Consider the following 14,597-nt stretch of genomic DNA (forward strand, 5'->3'; position numbering starts at 1 on the left):
AGGCTACGCATCTTTTATATTTACCACAAACGTGTCTTTGATCTTGATTCTTTTTATTAGGGGATCGAGGGTATGCCCTAGCCCCATGGTTAATGACGCCACTGACCAACCCTCAGACACCTCAGGAGGTGTCTTACAATCGGATGCACGCATGCACTCGCTCCACCATCGAACGCACCATTGGCATTTTAAAGGGACGCTGGATGTGTTTGGACACAGCAGGTGGCAGATTGCTCTACAAACCGGAGAAGGTAAGAACCGATTTAATTTTATTCTTGTAGAAACTGCTTAGACTAAGAAAGTTTATTCAAACACCTTGCATCTTAATTTATGTTTCTCCCTCACCATTACAGGTCTGTAGGATAATCATGGCCTGCTGTGTCCTGCACAATATCGCCATGAAGCGGGGTGTGCCTCTCCCTCCTGAGCCATCACACCGTGAAGATGTGCGTCCTGACGCATTGATGGGACCAGACTGCAGGCGCGCCATTCTCGTTCGGGAGCTATTAATTGCCCGGCTATAAATAAAGTCCTGTTAATTACAGCTTGAATCCACCAGTCTGATTCACTTAAAAAATTAGGACGGACCAGTTTCTGTACACATCTTTATTTCTTAATATTTTCATTGATTTCTTTTAGTGTGTTGGATATTGCTGTTAGCGTTGAGGCAATTGTATCTAGAGTGTCCGCTAGCCTTTGTTGATTGTTCAACACCGCTTCTGTGATCAGGTGTGGCGAGGCACGGGACCGAGTACGGGTGAAGGTACTGCTGCAGGATGGTGCTGGTTCTGTCATATGTCTCTGCGGGACTTCATCTGTGAACAAATAATCTCAAGCCATTGTAGCAACACTCAGTCCAATACTAAAGACTTATTTTGAACTTACACACACACACACACAGACTCATGCCTTTAGGACACACGTTTAAAATAACTTTCATTCAGAAAATAAGAATAAATTACCTCCCGATTCCTCTGGAGTACTAGCAGCACAGAGAGGGGATGAAAGCGTTGGCTCGGGGCCAAGGTCTGTATCTAGACTCTCAGTCGATGGTACTCCTAAAAAGTGGGGGGAATTAAACAATTAAATTAATGTAAAAAGAAGTGATTTAGCGTTTCCCAATATAGTTTAGCTACCTGAGAGTGCAGTCTCCCCGATGATGGCCCCGATGCGCTGGTCCATCTCAGACAGGTTTTGGGTCTCTGATGTTCCTCCTCCAGTCTGTTGCATTTCCCGTCGACATTTTGCTATATTTTTCTTTGTTTCGAATTTTAGATCAAACCATTTTTTTTTAACTTCCTCTATTGTCCGTCCTTCTCCAGATACTGCGTCTACTGCGTGTGTGACTGCCTCCCATGCTTCCTTTTTGTGTGTGTTAGTGTAACCTGTACTGACACTACTGAATATAACTTTTTTCCTGCGGGTTATTTCCTGCAGCAGTACCTCCACCTCTGAATTACTAAAGTTTCTTTTTCGCTTTGCCTGCTGCGCTCCAATTGACTTACTTTTTGTTTTTGGCATTTTTCTTGTATTTTCCTCTGTTTGACATCTGTGTCAACTCACTGCACTGCAGTCCCTTTTATGGGCATTGATGGGCGGTTACATATGCTAATCCTATGTTAATGAGACTCACCTGGCACGCGCTCTCAACTTACGAGGAAATGGCATTCATCAATTTAAGAACACGGCTGCGAACAATTCTGCGGCTTACGAACACGTTGATGAATGCCACGTAGAGTTTTCTTAGGAATCTTCTTACGAACAGCTTAAGAGAGAATCTGAGAAGATTCTTAAGAAGATATTGGTGAATGAGGCCCATTATCTTTCTGACCCCGCTGACATTTTTTGTTTTAAGCAAAAATTTGAAGCCAAAACAAGACAATATTTGATGTAATTATGCTTCCGGAGTTTAGCTGATTTTATGCACTTTTTTCCATGTGTGATACATGTATACATATCATATATTGCGAGCAGCGGTGGCTGATCATAATTCAGAGCGATTGTGTGTTTATTGTGTTTGGTAGCTCATTATTGTGAGTGTGTTTCCAGCAGCAGCGGTGGAGGCTAAATTACAGCTCTGGCTGTGAGACGGCTGACTACACAATGTTCCTTTCAGCCGCTGGCACCGCGTCTCGTACGACCCTCAACATTAATCCTGGTGGTCCCGAATCCTGAGCTTTCCTTCATGAATTCGCTCATAAACTCAGTGCGTCCATGAATCTCCCGATGGGGCGGCAGCAGAAGCACGTCAGAAACGCCATAAAGTCCACTCAGTAAATGCGTGAAGGGTTGGAGAATTCTGCATCTGATGCCGTTTCCATACGCTTGACTTTTATGACTCGGCTTTAAAACTACAACACACACATAGAACATGCTAATGGTCATGGAGAAACAGATAATGCTCTCAACATGCATGTAATGTCAGGAGCTTATATATCACAGCGGTCCTGTCACTAAACACACGCGTGATGTCCACTCACAGACTTGGTTTGCTCCAGGGTCATGCACCGATGCATTTAAGTATTTTTCATGATTTAAGGTATTAGGATGCAGAAATGCAATTCAGTTAATGTAAGAAACTTAAATATTGAATTGAAATTCATATACCTGACATTTTTAACTGGGAAAACCAGGGTTATTATTGCTAAAGCTAGAACCAAAACCATACCTCAAATAAAATAAAATATAAACAATATATAAATATATATATATATATATATATATATATATAAAATATTGGACTGTATTTTACAAGGAAACACTGTTTTAGTCTTTCTACTTCTACATTTTATGTTTAGTTTAATGTGTTAGTTATCATTTCTTTGTAATTATTTGTTAAATTTACTAGTCATTTCTGAGCAAAAATATTTTTTTTCAGTATTTTTGTGAAAGCAACATTTCATTTTTAATTAGTTTAAGGGTGAGTAAGGCGATAAACTAATAGTTATCGGCTTACTTACCCAGTTGACTGATTACATTGATAATTGCAAAAAAAAATTCTAGAATGAAAAAAAGTTTTCTAGAATGTTAAATATGTAAATGAGCCATTATTTAATGAAATATGCACTAATTTGCATACATTTCTAGTACAAAAATCTAAACACTGGATGAAGTCAGTTTCAAAATTATTTTTTTTAATTTTCTTGACATTTTAGTCACGTTTTTACAGAGGGAATTTTGGGTATCTCTTTTTTGTTACTCAGTAATTCAGAAAATACTTAAAACAGACAGTGTTACGTACTTAAGTACTAAAATAGAACAAACTATTTAATTCAAAAATAAAACTAGACAATAAACTATAATAAACACATAGGAAAACTAATTAAAAAATTAATAAAAATGAAAAAAAAATACTGGAACTTTAAAATGAAAACAAACAAACAAAATATTAACAAAAACTATAATAAGTATTTTAATGATTAATTACCAATGGACTTTGTAACGTTTTGAAAATATATTTTTTTTAAAAATCTGAAATGCTACCTATAGAAATTAGTTTTAATTCGTAATTTTTAATACATTTCCTTCTGTATTAATTTAGCTGTACTGTACTCCAGTAAATGTCTGCGTCAACTATAAACACTGACTGTTGTTATAATGTCAAAAACACACACATATCTGACAGAGGGATGAACTCGGGGTGATGAACGCAGGTGTGACATCATCAGCGCCGCAGCAGTGTAACGTGGGAGGTGACCTTTGACCTCAAACACACTGCTGCTCCTGGATGAAGGTCATGTAAGAGGTCAAGAGGTCAATGAGTAACAGACAACACTGAACACAGATGACCTGAGAGAAACTTCTGGCTATTCAGAAACTGTTCCACATGATAGATTAGTGACAACCACCTCAAGACATCTCTAGAACCGCTTAGTCACAACAAAACTACTGTAGCGTCAGTAAAACCAACAAACGAAACTGGCATTGGCCTGTAAATAAAACTGGCTGGAAACTTTGAGAAACTGCAGTATTAGCAACTAGATAGTGAAGTGTGTAGACAAAAATTAGTATTAAGTAAACTACATGCAGAAGATGCCATTCGAATTTGAAAACAAGGTTTAAGAATTAAAATGAAATTCACAGAACATTTGATCACTTTAAAATCACCACAAAAGAAAGGTTTGTCAAGACTTTCGAATGTTGAGTTGACAAAAATATGTTTAAAAGTTCAAGTTTTATACATATTTCATTATATTTGTGACCTTGGACCACAAAACCAGTCTTAAGTAGCATGAGTATATTTGTGGCAATGGCCAACAATACATTGTATTTTTCTTTTATGCCAAAAATCATGAGGATATCAAGTAAAGATCATGTTCTATGAAGATGTTTTGTAAATTTCTTACCGTAAATATATCAAAACGTAATTTTTGATTAGTAAAATGCATTGCTACGATCTTCATTTGGACAACTTTAAAGGCGATTTTCCAATAATTGTATTTCAGGCCAAATATTGTCCTATCCTAACAAACCATACATCAATGGAAAGCTTATTTATTTTTAAACAAATTAACACTTATGACTGGTTTGGTGGTCCAGAGTCACATTTAATCAATGAACTTTGTAGACCAGAGTGGAAAACACTTCTTTTCCCAGAATGCATCACCTGTGTGAAATTGATTCGAAAGGAAGCCAATTCTTCCATTCTGAATTTTGCACAGATCCATGCAACTGCAACATTACACACAATAATCAAACGCTGACTGATTTAAACGAATTAAATGCGAGACTAAAGATCTGCCAAGAGCATCAGACATCCATCGAATCTGACTGAAGTGAAATAATGAACAAAACCACAAGATCTCACATATGATGCTGCGAGTGACACAATCATGTCACAATAAACCGGTTCAATCATTCAAATATATAAACAGCACTCCTCAAAATGTTTTAGAAAGCAGTCTCATTTGCTCAAGGCTGAATTTATAATCAAAAATACAGTAAAAATAGTGAAATATTATTACAATTTAAAACAACTGTTTTCGATGTGAATATCTTTTAAAATATAATTTATTTTTGTGACGCAAAGCTGAATTTTCAGCATCATTACTCCAGTCTTCAGTGTCACATGATCCTTCAGAAATCATTCTAATATACTGATTTGCTGCTCAACAAACATTTCAGATCAGATTATCATCAATGATGAAAACAATTGTTCTGTCCATTATTTTTGTGGAAACCGTCATATATTTTATTTTTCAGGATTCATAGAAGGGGGTCTTAAAAATGGCAAAAGAATATTATTTTATTAAATTGTTAAATTGTGCTTTGTTGGTAGGCTATAATGTCTACTAGAATGTTAAAAATGTTCAGTGCTAAGTAAATATTTTTAAGTTGTTTTTTTTTTTGGAAAAGCAAGACAAAACTGTAAAAAGCACTTTTTGGCTACTTGATCCTTCAGAAATCATTTTAATATGCTGATTTGCTGCTTGAGAAGCATTTCAGATTATTATTATTGATGAAAACAATTGTTCTCTCTATTATTTTTGTGGAAACCATCATACATTTTATTTTTCAGCATTTAAACAGCATTTACTTGAAATAGAAATCTTCTGTAACATTAGAGATGTCTTTACTGGGCTGCATTTATTATCAAAAAGTACAGTAAAAATAGTGAAATATTACAATTTTAAATATCTGTTTTCGATGTGAATATTTGTTCAAATGTCATTTATTTCTGTGATTTAAAGCTGAATTTTCAGCATCATTACTCCAGTCTTCAGTGTCACATGATCCTTCAGAAATCATTCTAATACGCTGATTTGCTGCTCGAGAAACATTTCAGATTATTGCTGCACAATATTTTTGTGGAAACGTCATACATTTTATTTTTCAGGATTCATAGAAGGGGGTCTTAAAATGGCCAAAGAATACTATTTCACTAACGTATTAATTTTAAGTTAAATTCTGCTTTGTTGGTAGGCTATAATGTCTACTAGAATGTTAAAAATGTTGCTAAGTAAATGTTTTTAAATAGTTTTTTGAATCGGGTTTTTTTTGAAAAGCAAGAAAAAACTGTAAAAAGCACTTTTTGGCTACTTAATCCTTCAGAAATTATTCTAATATTCTGATTTGCAACTTGAGAAACATTTCAGATTATTATTAATCACGAAAACAATTTTTCTCTCCATTATTTTTGTGGAAACCATCATACATTTATTTTTAATGATTCATAGATGAAAAAAAAGTTCAAAAAACAGCATTTATTTTTAATAGAAATCTTCTGTAACATTAGAAATGTCTTTACTGGGCTGCATTTATTATCAAAAAGTACAGTAAAAATACTGAAATATGTGACCCTGGACCACAAAACCATTCATAAGGTTAAATTTGACAAAACTGAGATGTATACAACATATGAAAGCTCAATAAATAAGCTTTCTATTGATGTATGGTTTGTTAGGATAGGACAATATTTGGCCGAGATACATCTATTTGAAAATCTGGAATCTGAGGGTGCAAAAAAAACTCAAAATATTGAGAAAATCACCTTTAAAGTTATTCAAATTAGGTTCTTAACAATGCATATGATTAATCAAAAATTACATTTTGATATATTTATAGTAGGAATTTTACAAAAAATCTTCATGGAACATGATCTTTACTTAATTTCCTAATGATTTTTGGCATAAAAGAAAAATCAATAATTTTGACCCATGCAATGTATTTTTGGCTATTGCTACAAATATACCCCAGCGACTTAAGACTGGTTTTGTGGTCCAGGGTCACATATTATTAAAATTTTAAATATCTGTTTTCGATGTGAATATTTGTTAAACTGTAATTTATTTCCATGATGCGCAGCTGAATTTTCAGCATCATTACTCCAGTCTTCAGTGTCACATGATCCTTCAGAAATTATTCTAATATTCTGATTTGCTACTTGAGAAACATTTCAGATTATTATTAATCAAGAAAACAAGTTTTCTCTCCATTATTTTTGTGGAAACCATCATACATTTTATTTTTTATGATTTATAGATGAAAAAAAAGTTAAAAAAACAGCATTTATTTGAAATAGAAATCTTCTGTAACATTAGAAACTGTCACTTCTGATCAATTGAATGCAATAAAACTATTAATTTCATTAAAAAATATATTGTTTTCAATACTGACAAGCATATGTACACTACCGTTCAAAAGTTTGAGTTTGAAATAAGTACATTTTTATTGTTTCTTTTTTTTTAAGAAATTAATATTTTTATTCACCAAGGATGTATTAAGTTAATAATTAAAAGTTATAAAATATTTATATTTTGAATAAACACTGTACTTTTTAAACTTGTTATTCATGAAAGAATCCTGAAAAAAAAAAGAAATCCTAAAGTTCCTAAAAATATTTGGCTGTTTCCAACGTTGATCAATCTAATAATAAATCAGTATATTAGAATGATTTCTGAAGGATCATGTGACACTTAAGACTGGAGTAACAGCTGATAAAAATTCAGCTTTTCATCACAGGAATAAATTCTATTTTAGAGTATGTTAAAATAAAAAACATTATTTTATATTGTAAAAACATTTTGCAATATTACTGTTTTTTTCAGTATTTTTAATCAAATAAATGCAGCCTTGATGAGCAGAAGAGACTTCTTTAAAGACTATTACAAGTCTTTCTGACCCCAAACTTTTGAACGGTAGTGTATATATAAAGGCAAATATAGTTTCATGGCTGAAATATAAATGTTGAGTTTCTGTCCTGTATGTTCTCAATCAGCCGTCTCCGGCAGGTGTGCAACAAGTTAATTTTATGCCGTTCCAGATCTTTACCAGCCCACAATAACATGCCGGAGTAGTTTCAGTTTGGCTGTGGAAGCTGTCAGCAGATATTTGAGCGCATGAACTTCAGCACAGAGACTTGATAATGGATTTAAGAATTACCTGCTGGAGCGAATGCTGATATTTCTGTCTTTACCTGCGACACACACTCACACACATGCGCAAATATTATCCTACACGCCGTCTGTGTTTGCTTTGTCCGCGAGTGCGAGACGCTAACGGGCCGCTGAGGCCGACGTGAATAAAATATTACGAGTCTCGGGGCTGAATGGAGCTTTGTCGTCTTAAAACGGTAAAGCGTTTCCGGTTCAGTCGTCGCCTTCGTATTGAACCGTGGATTCAGATTAGTGCGCAGCTATTTTTGGGCTGAATGATGAGAGATGGTGTGTGTGGCGAGAGTTTAATGCGTCTCACAGTTAACGGACGGAAAACACACTTTAATGGAGATTCAGTGAATTCTCGAACAGGCATTGACATTATTATGAGACAAAGCATTCAGAAATACTTCCTTAAATTGGAACCTGAAGTGTATGAGTAACTCTGCACTTTATTCGGTCACACCATTTGCTTTTAATTAAGGCAGAATGTAGTTAGTAAGCTGTAAACTCTCAGCAAAGTAATGCTTAGTCAATAATCTGACATGTGTTGAGATGCCATGAACTTCAATTGACTTTTATTTGTGATTCACACTCACTGTGTTTAAACTAAGTTTGTTTTGAAGAGCCACTAACAAACTAATTGTGACCCTGGACCACAAAACTTTTAATTTTGAAGCTTTCCATTGATGTCTGGTTTGTTAGGATAGGGCAATATTTGTCTGAGATACAACTATTTGAAAATCTTGAATCTGAGGGTGCAAAAAAATCAAAATATTGAGAAATTCACCTTTAAAGTTGTCCAAAGTTCTTAGCAATGCATATTACTAATCAAAAGTTAAGTTTTGATATATTTATGGTAGGAAATTTACAATATATCTTCATGGAACATGATCTTTACTTCATATTCCAATGATTTTTGGTAGGGATGCACCCTAAATTATTTGGCCGAAAAGCAAATAAGAGAAAAGGCAAAATAAATTATAGCGAACAATAAGGTGACATGATCAAATAGAGGCGTGCACTAATGATCAAACATGTGTTCAGTGTGGAAGCATTTAAAACTGTCTGAGAAAGACGCACAAATCATTCCAAGCAGCGACAGCGAGAGAACAATAAGGTGACATGATCAAATAGAGGCGTGCACTAATGATCAAACATGTGTTCAGTGTGGAAGCATTTAAAACTGTCTGAGAAAGACGCACAAATCATTCCAAGCAGCGACAGCGAGAGACTGTTTAGAAGCGCATCGCATGTCTTCATGAGAAGAGAAAGGTTACTGTATGATGACTGAAATCATCCATTAGTCAATCAACTCCAGAACGTTCTGTTGTCTAATACACCAGACACCAATTGTGTTTATTCTGACAGCAGCTCCTTAGCCAGGGTTCAAAGACCAAAGATGACAATCATTCACAAATCTGCTGCTGTCAGCAAAAAGTAGGACTGAGCTCTTCTTGCGGGTTTACCACTAAATAAAATTCAACATTCATAAATGTTAGTATGTCATTTTACTGTTGTTCTGTAAAATTAAATAAAATATACCTGCAAGCAGCGATGACGGGCCCAAGCCATCAGCGCAATCGCCATCCCGATAGCAATTTTGGCAATTTTGCATCCCTAATCTTGGGATCATATTGACAAGATTGGTGGCTATCATTGGAAAGTCTCATAGGAGTATGCAAATTCCAGAGCATGCGTTTTTCACAAAACCTTGAATAGCTGACTTCCTGTTGGGCGAATCACTGACTGTCAGCACAAAAGTTGTTTGGCCCGATGAGGTCTATATGTGAATGAATTTTGGTAACTATAGGTCAACCAGAGCCCCTTCAAAAGCCTTTTTTAAGGCTGTGCCACGGCCCCGGCAGTTAATGCATTACAATATTGAGTTACTCCCTAAAAAAGTAAGTAATTACGTTACTTAGTTACTTTTTATGGACTGTACTGCGTTACGTTACTTTTGCGTTACTTTTTAAATCTGGGAAGGGCTTGTTTGTTAGTTTTTAATATAAAAAGTTCTATTTTTGTCAAATGTAAAAGCCTTTTCACAGCAAAAGCCTCAGGCTTAGAGAAAAGTAGATTGACGTCTGTACAGTAGACCACAGAAAAAAAAAGTCAACTCTTCAGCAATAAAAAAAAGTTAAGATTATCTTGAGTAGTTTTTGCTTATTAGTATGGATGAATTGGATCATCGAAGGTCGGCAGCAAAGACATCGGTTAATAAAATGGGATTAAATACATATATTTGTATTATTTAACATTTAATTATTGCAGGTTTTTATTCATTTTGAGGAACACTGTATCTGTTTTTTAGTGAGTGAGATGAATTAATGCATGTTCACATTTATTCTAGAACTAAAGGAACATCTTACTCACAATTTCTCTCAACATGGGGACAGGAGAGCTTTTAGTCAATAAATGGGGGAAAGTAACTGGTGTTACTTATTTGAAAAAATAACTCAGATATTCTCTTGGCAACTTTACTAGTTACTTGGAAAAAGTAATATTGATTTTCACTGTACTTGATTTTTCTTTTTTCTTTTTCCAAAATCAAGACAAAACTGTAAGAAGCACATTTTGGCTATTTAATTTATGCAATGGTGAAAAAAATTGGCAAAATACATTGGGGAAAAAACACGAAAAAACGTGCTCTGTAATCGTCCTTCGGCCCAGTGTTTGGCTTCGGCCAAGAATTTTTTTATTTTGGTGCATCCTTAATTTTTGACAAAAAATGATCATTTTGACCCATACAATGTATTTTGGCTATTGCTATTTTTTTTTTTTTTTTTGCCCTCATAGTTCACTGACAAATTTTGTACCGTAAATATGCTCACATATTACAAGTAAGAGATTTTTGAATGAAGGGTGCATTACTTGATTTTAAAATAACTGAAGGAAACACACACTATCTACTATCTATGATTATTTGTTGAACATCAGTGTTGAACAGCTGAAATTAAAGCACACATTGCTTAAAACGAAAAGTCACATTTTTCTTAAATTAGTTAAAATAAATAACTTGCACTTTTGGAAACAAAATAAATTATTTTTAATGTTTTTTTTTATATTAAAAGTAGAAAATAAGCAGTATCTCTTCTAAATAAAATTACTCTTGTATATCCTGTAAATACTTTTTACTGTATAAATACTGTTTAAGCTCTCCATCGACATGTCGGAGGAATAACGTAACGTAACGGAGCGGGGTCACGTGACTCCACACTCGGTAGTGTTTTTAAAGGTAAAGTAATCGAAATAATTGACCTGGAAAAATTTGATCGATTATAGGTTCTGAATGTCGATTTCGATTACTTTTCGATTAATCGCCCAGCCCTAGTTCAGGGTCAGCATTTATTCACGTTTCCTTTCTTAAAATGTTAACTAGACTAAAAGTCAGCACATTCATATATACATGTAAAGTATTAAAGCTTGTAGGGTAAAACATAATTCTTTAATTCCAACTGTTGCTCTTGTAAATATTTAGCAGTGTGCAAGTCCTAACTTTCATTTCATTCCAGTTTAATGGTGCCAACTTTAAATCAAAACTAGGTTAGTTGTTGCAACAGGTCCCAAAAGCATTTAATGAAAATAATAATTAAAAATCTGTTCATCAGATCTACAAAATCCAAGTTCAATCACTGATTCTCTGAACTCTCTTATTAAAATAAATAAACCCAGTGTCTTGAGATAGACGGAAAAGCTGGATCTCTCAGGGTCACACGTCAACAACACATGGCTTGATCAAAACGCTTCATTGCAGACATCTGATTGAACATACATGTGAATATCATCAATCAACCAAACACACACACACACACACACACACACACACACACACACACAACACACACACACACACACACACACACACACACACACACACACACACACACACACACACACACACACACACACACACACACACACACACACACACACACACACACACACACACACACACACACACACACACAAACACACACACACACACACACACACACACACACACACACACACACACACACACACACACACACACACACACACACACACACACACACACACACACACACACACACACACACACACACACACACACACACACACACACACACACACACACACACACACACACACACACACACACACACACACACACACACACACACACACACACACACACACACACACACACACACACACACACACACACACACACACACACACACACACACACACACACACACACACACACACACACACACACACACACACACACACACACACACACACACACACACACACACACACACACACACACACACACACACACACACACACACACACACACACACACACACACACACACACACACACACACACACACACACACACACACACACACACACACACACACACACACACACACACACACACACACACACACACACACACACACACACACACACACACACACACAAACACACACACACACACACACACACACACACACACACACACACACACACACACACACACACACACACAAACAGGTGCGTCATTCTGTGTTTGCTGGGTTTGGTCCAGTAGGAATGTTTTAATAAATATTCCTCAATCTCTTTTTTGTGTTCACAAACATTGATGGATGGTCTAATGATTTGTGCATGTTTTGTCATTTTGTTCTTGATTGTGCTAAAGTTACAAACTCTTGGAGTGAAAAACTTGAGGTGCTTTCAGGTGTGGAACAGTCAACAAACATCTACAATAAATATCTTACACACACACACACACACACACACACACAGAGATAAAACAGGGCTGCACAGCTACTCAAACACAAGTTTGTGTACTTGACTTCTAAACATGATCTGCTCTGATCACAGCATTTGTGCAGATGTTCCTCAAACACTGGGCTCAGGGTTTGATCTCAACCTCCAACATTAACTTCTGTAAACCTGCCTGAACTGCTCAACATACACAATACACCTAAAATCTTTTTATATTTTTTGAGGGCTACTCTAATATCTGGTCATTCTGAGATTATCTTTGTCTATTCTGCTAAAGCATTTATATAGGTTCATCTCTTTCAGTTTTTGTGGCAACACAACACCCTATTTTATCTCTGTTTTTACTGCAGTAAAAGGACTTCATGTTTACATGGTTTATGACACACACTGTAATTATACCTTATCAAAATATTTGTTCAGATCAGATATAAAAACTTAACCATTTTTTGATCAATCCAAAGCATTAGTGAGGATTTATATATTAATGTTCAGCATAAATCTAGACATTGTTTTATTAAAACTTGTAAAAATTCAATATTCTAAAAGAGTCATTCTTTAGGGTTGAGTTCTTTATTTATATAGGCCAATATGTGTTTCATAGATTTACCTTTTAATAATGTTGCATTTGGATGCTTTGTTATATATGTGACCCTGGACAACAAAATCAGTCATAATGGTCCATTTTATACACTGAATATAAACTGAATACATAAGCGTTGAATACATAATCCATTGATGTATGGTTTGTTAGGATAGGACAATATTTGGCTGAGATACACTGATTTGAAAATCTGGATTCTGGGTGCAAAAAAAAAATCTAAATATTGAGAAAATCGCCTTTAAAGTTGTCCAAATGAAGTTTTTAGCAATGCATATTACTAATCAAAAATTAAGTTTTGACATGGTGTAAAATGTACAAAATATCTTCATGGAACATGATATATCCTAATGATTTTTGGCATAAAAGAAAAATTCATTTGGTCCCATACAATGTATTTTTGTCTATAACTACAAGGTTTTGTGGTCTAGGGTCACATTTGTAAAGATGTTCTGCTCTGTGTTTGGAGCTCATAAAACATTCAGAGAAGGTGTAGTTCCGGCATTTGCCAGCAGGTGTCTGGAATGGCGTCTCCAAGGCAACATTACAAGAGTCCGACACACTGATTGGATCGGAGGAATCGCTCCAAACATCTGTTTGAGATGGCAGCTTTATTATTGATATAAGCATGTGGAAACAGCTCTCCATAATAATATTTTTGAATCCTATACAAAAGGCCCGTTCCCCAAACACAAGAGACTTTGAAAACCCCTGACATCACCGGGGAAATCAGTCAGACGTTCAGTCGCATAAGACGCGGCTGTTTTTCTACAAAATGACGGTAACAGCCGTCCAGACTCCCTGCGTCTCAACAAACCCTCACAACCCTGAGCTCACACCACACTTCCTGCACATAACTGTAAATGTAAAGCGGGTTCAGTTCTAGTACTCAATGCATTTTGTTTTCCAAAGCCGCTTGTCTAATAAACTGCCATTGGAAAGCAGTTGTGTTTAAAGTTTTGGTAGTGAACCCAATAAGCAAAAATAAAGCAATATAATGTTTCTTTCAGTACAAAATTAACCAAATTTAAATAACCAACATCATAAGCCATCTTCCAAATCGCTAGTTGTCAGGACGCATTTCCCCAGAAACTGCATAGGCCTACTTACATCCGTAAACAAAGGAAAGGAGGTCAAGCTACTACTATATGCAGTCAAATAGCTTGAAGACACAATAACTTAAACCTCGAAATGAAAACAGTTGGCGAGCAAAAAGACAACGCAACAAAATCCATAATAGAATGTTTTCAATGTCATCAATCAGCCATATTGACAGCACAAAATATAAACAATGCAACTGAACTGAATTTTGCTGATTATTTCTGCTGACAATGGTCAATT

The 14,597-nt window shown here is 35.4% G+C and overlaps 1 long non-coding RNA gene across 1 annotated transcript; it reads right to left on the reverse strand.

The window, feature by feature from the left end:
• Positions 1-591: 591 nt before the first annotated feature.
• Positions 592-1,809, reverse strand: LOC141288878 (uncharacterized). The gene is made up of 2 exons (XR_012339761.1): positions 963-1,809; positions 592-815 (listed from the first exon to the last, which is right to left on the reverse strand). It is a non-coding gene; the product is annotated as an uncharacterized lncRNA (long non-coding RNA).
• Positions 1,810-14,597: the final 12,788 nt, after the last annotated feature.

The sequence above is a fragment of the Garra rufa genome, chromosome 16 (genome assembly GCF_049309525.1).
Source record: "Garra rufa chromosome 16, GarRuf1.0, whole genome shotgun sequence".
In the NCBI taxonomy this organism is placed as follows: domain Eukaryota; kingdom Metazoa; phylum Chordata; class Actinopteri; order Cypriniformes; family Cyprinidae; genus Garra; species Garra rufa.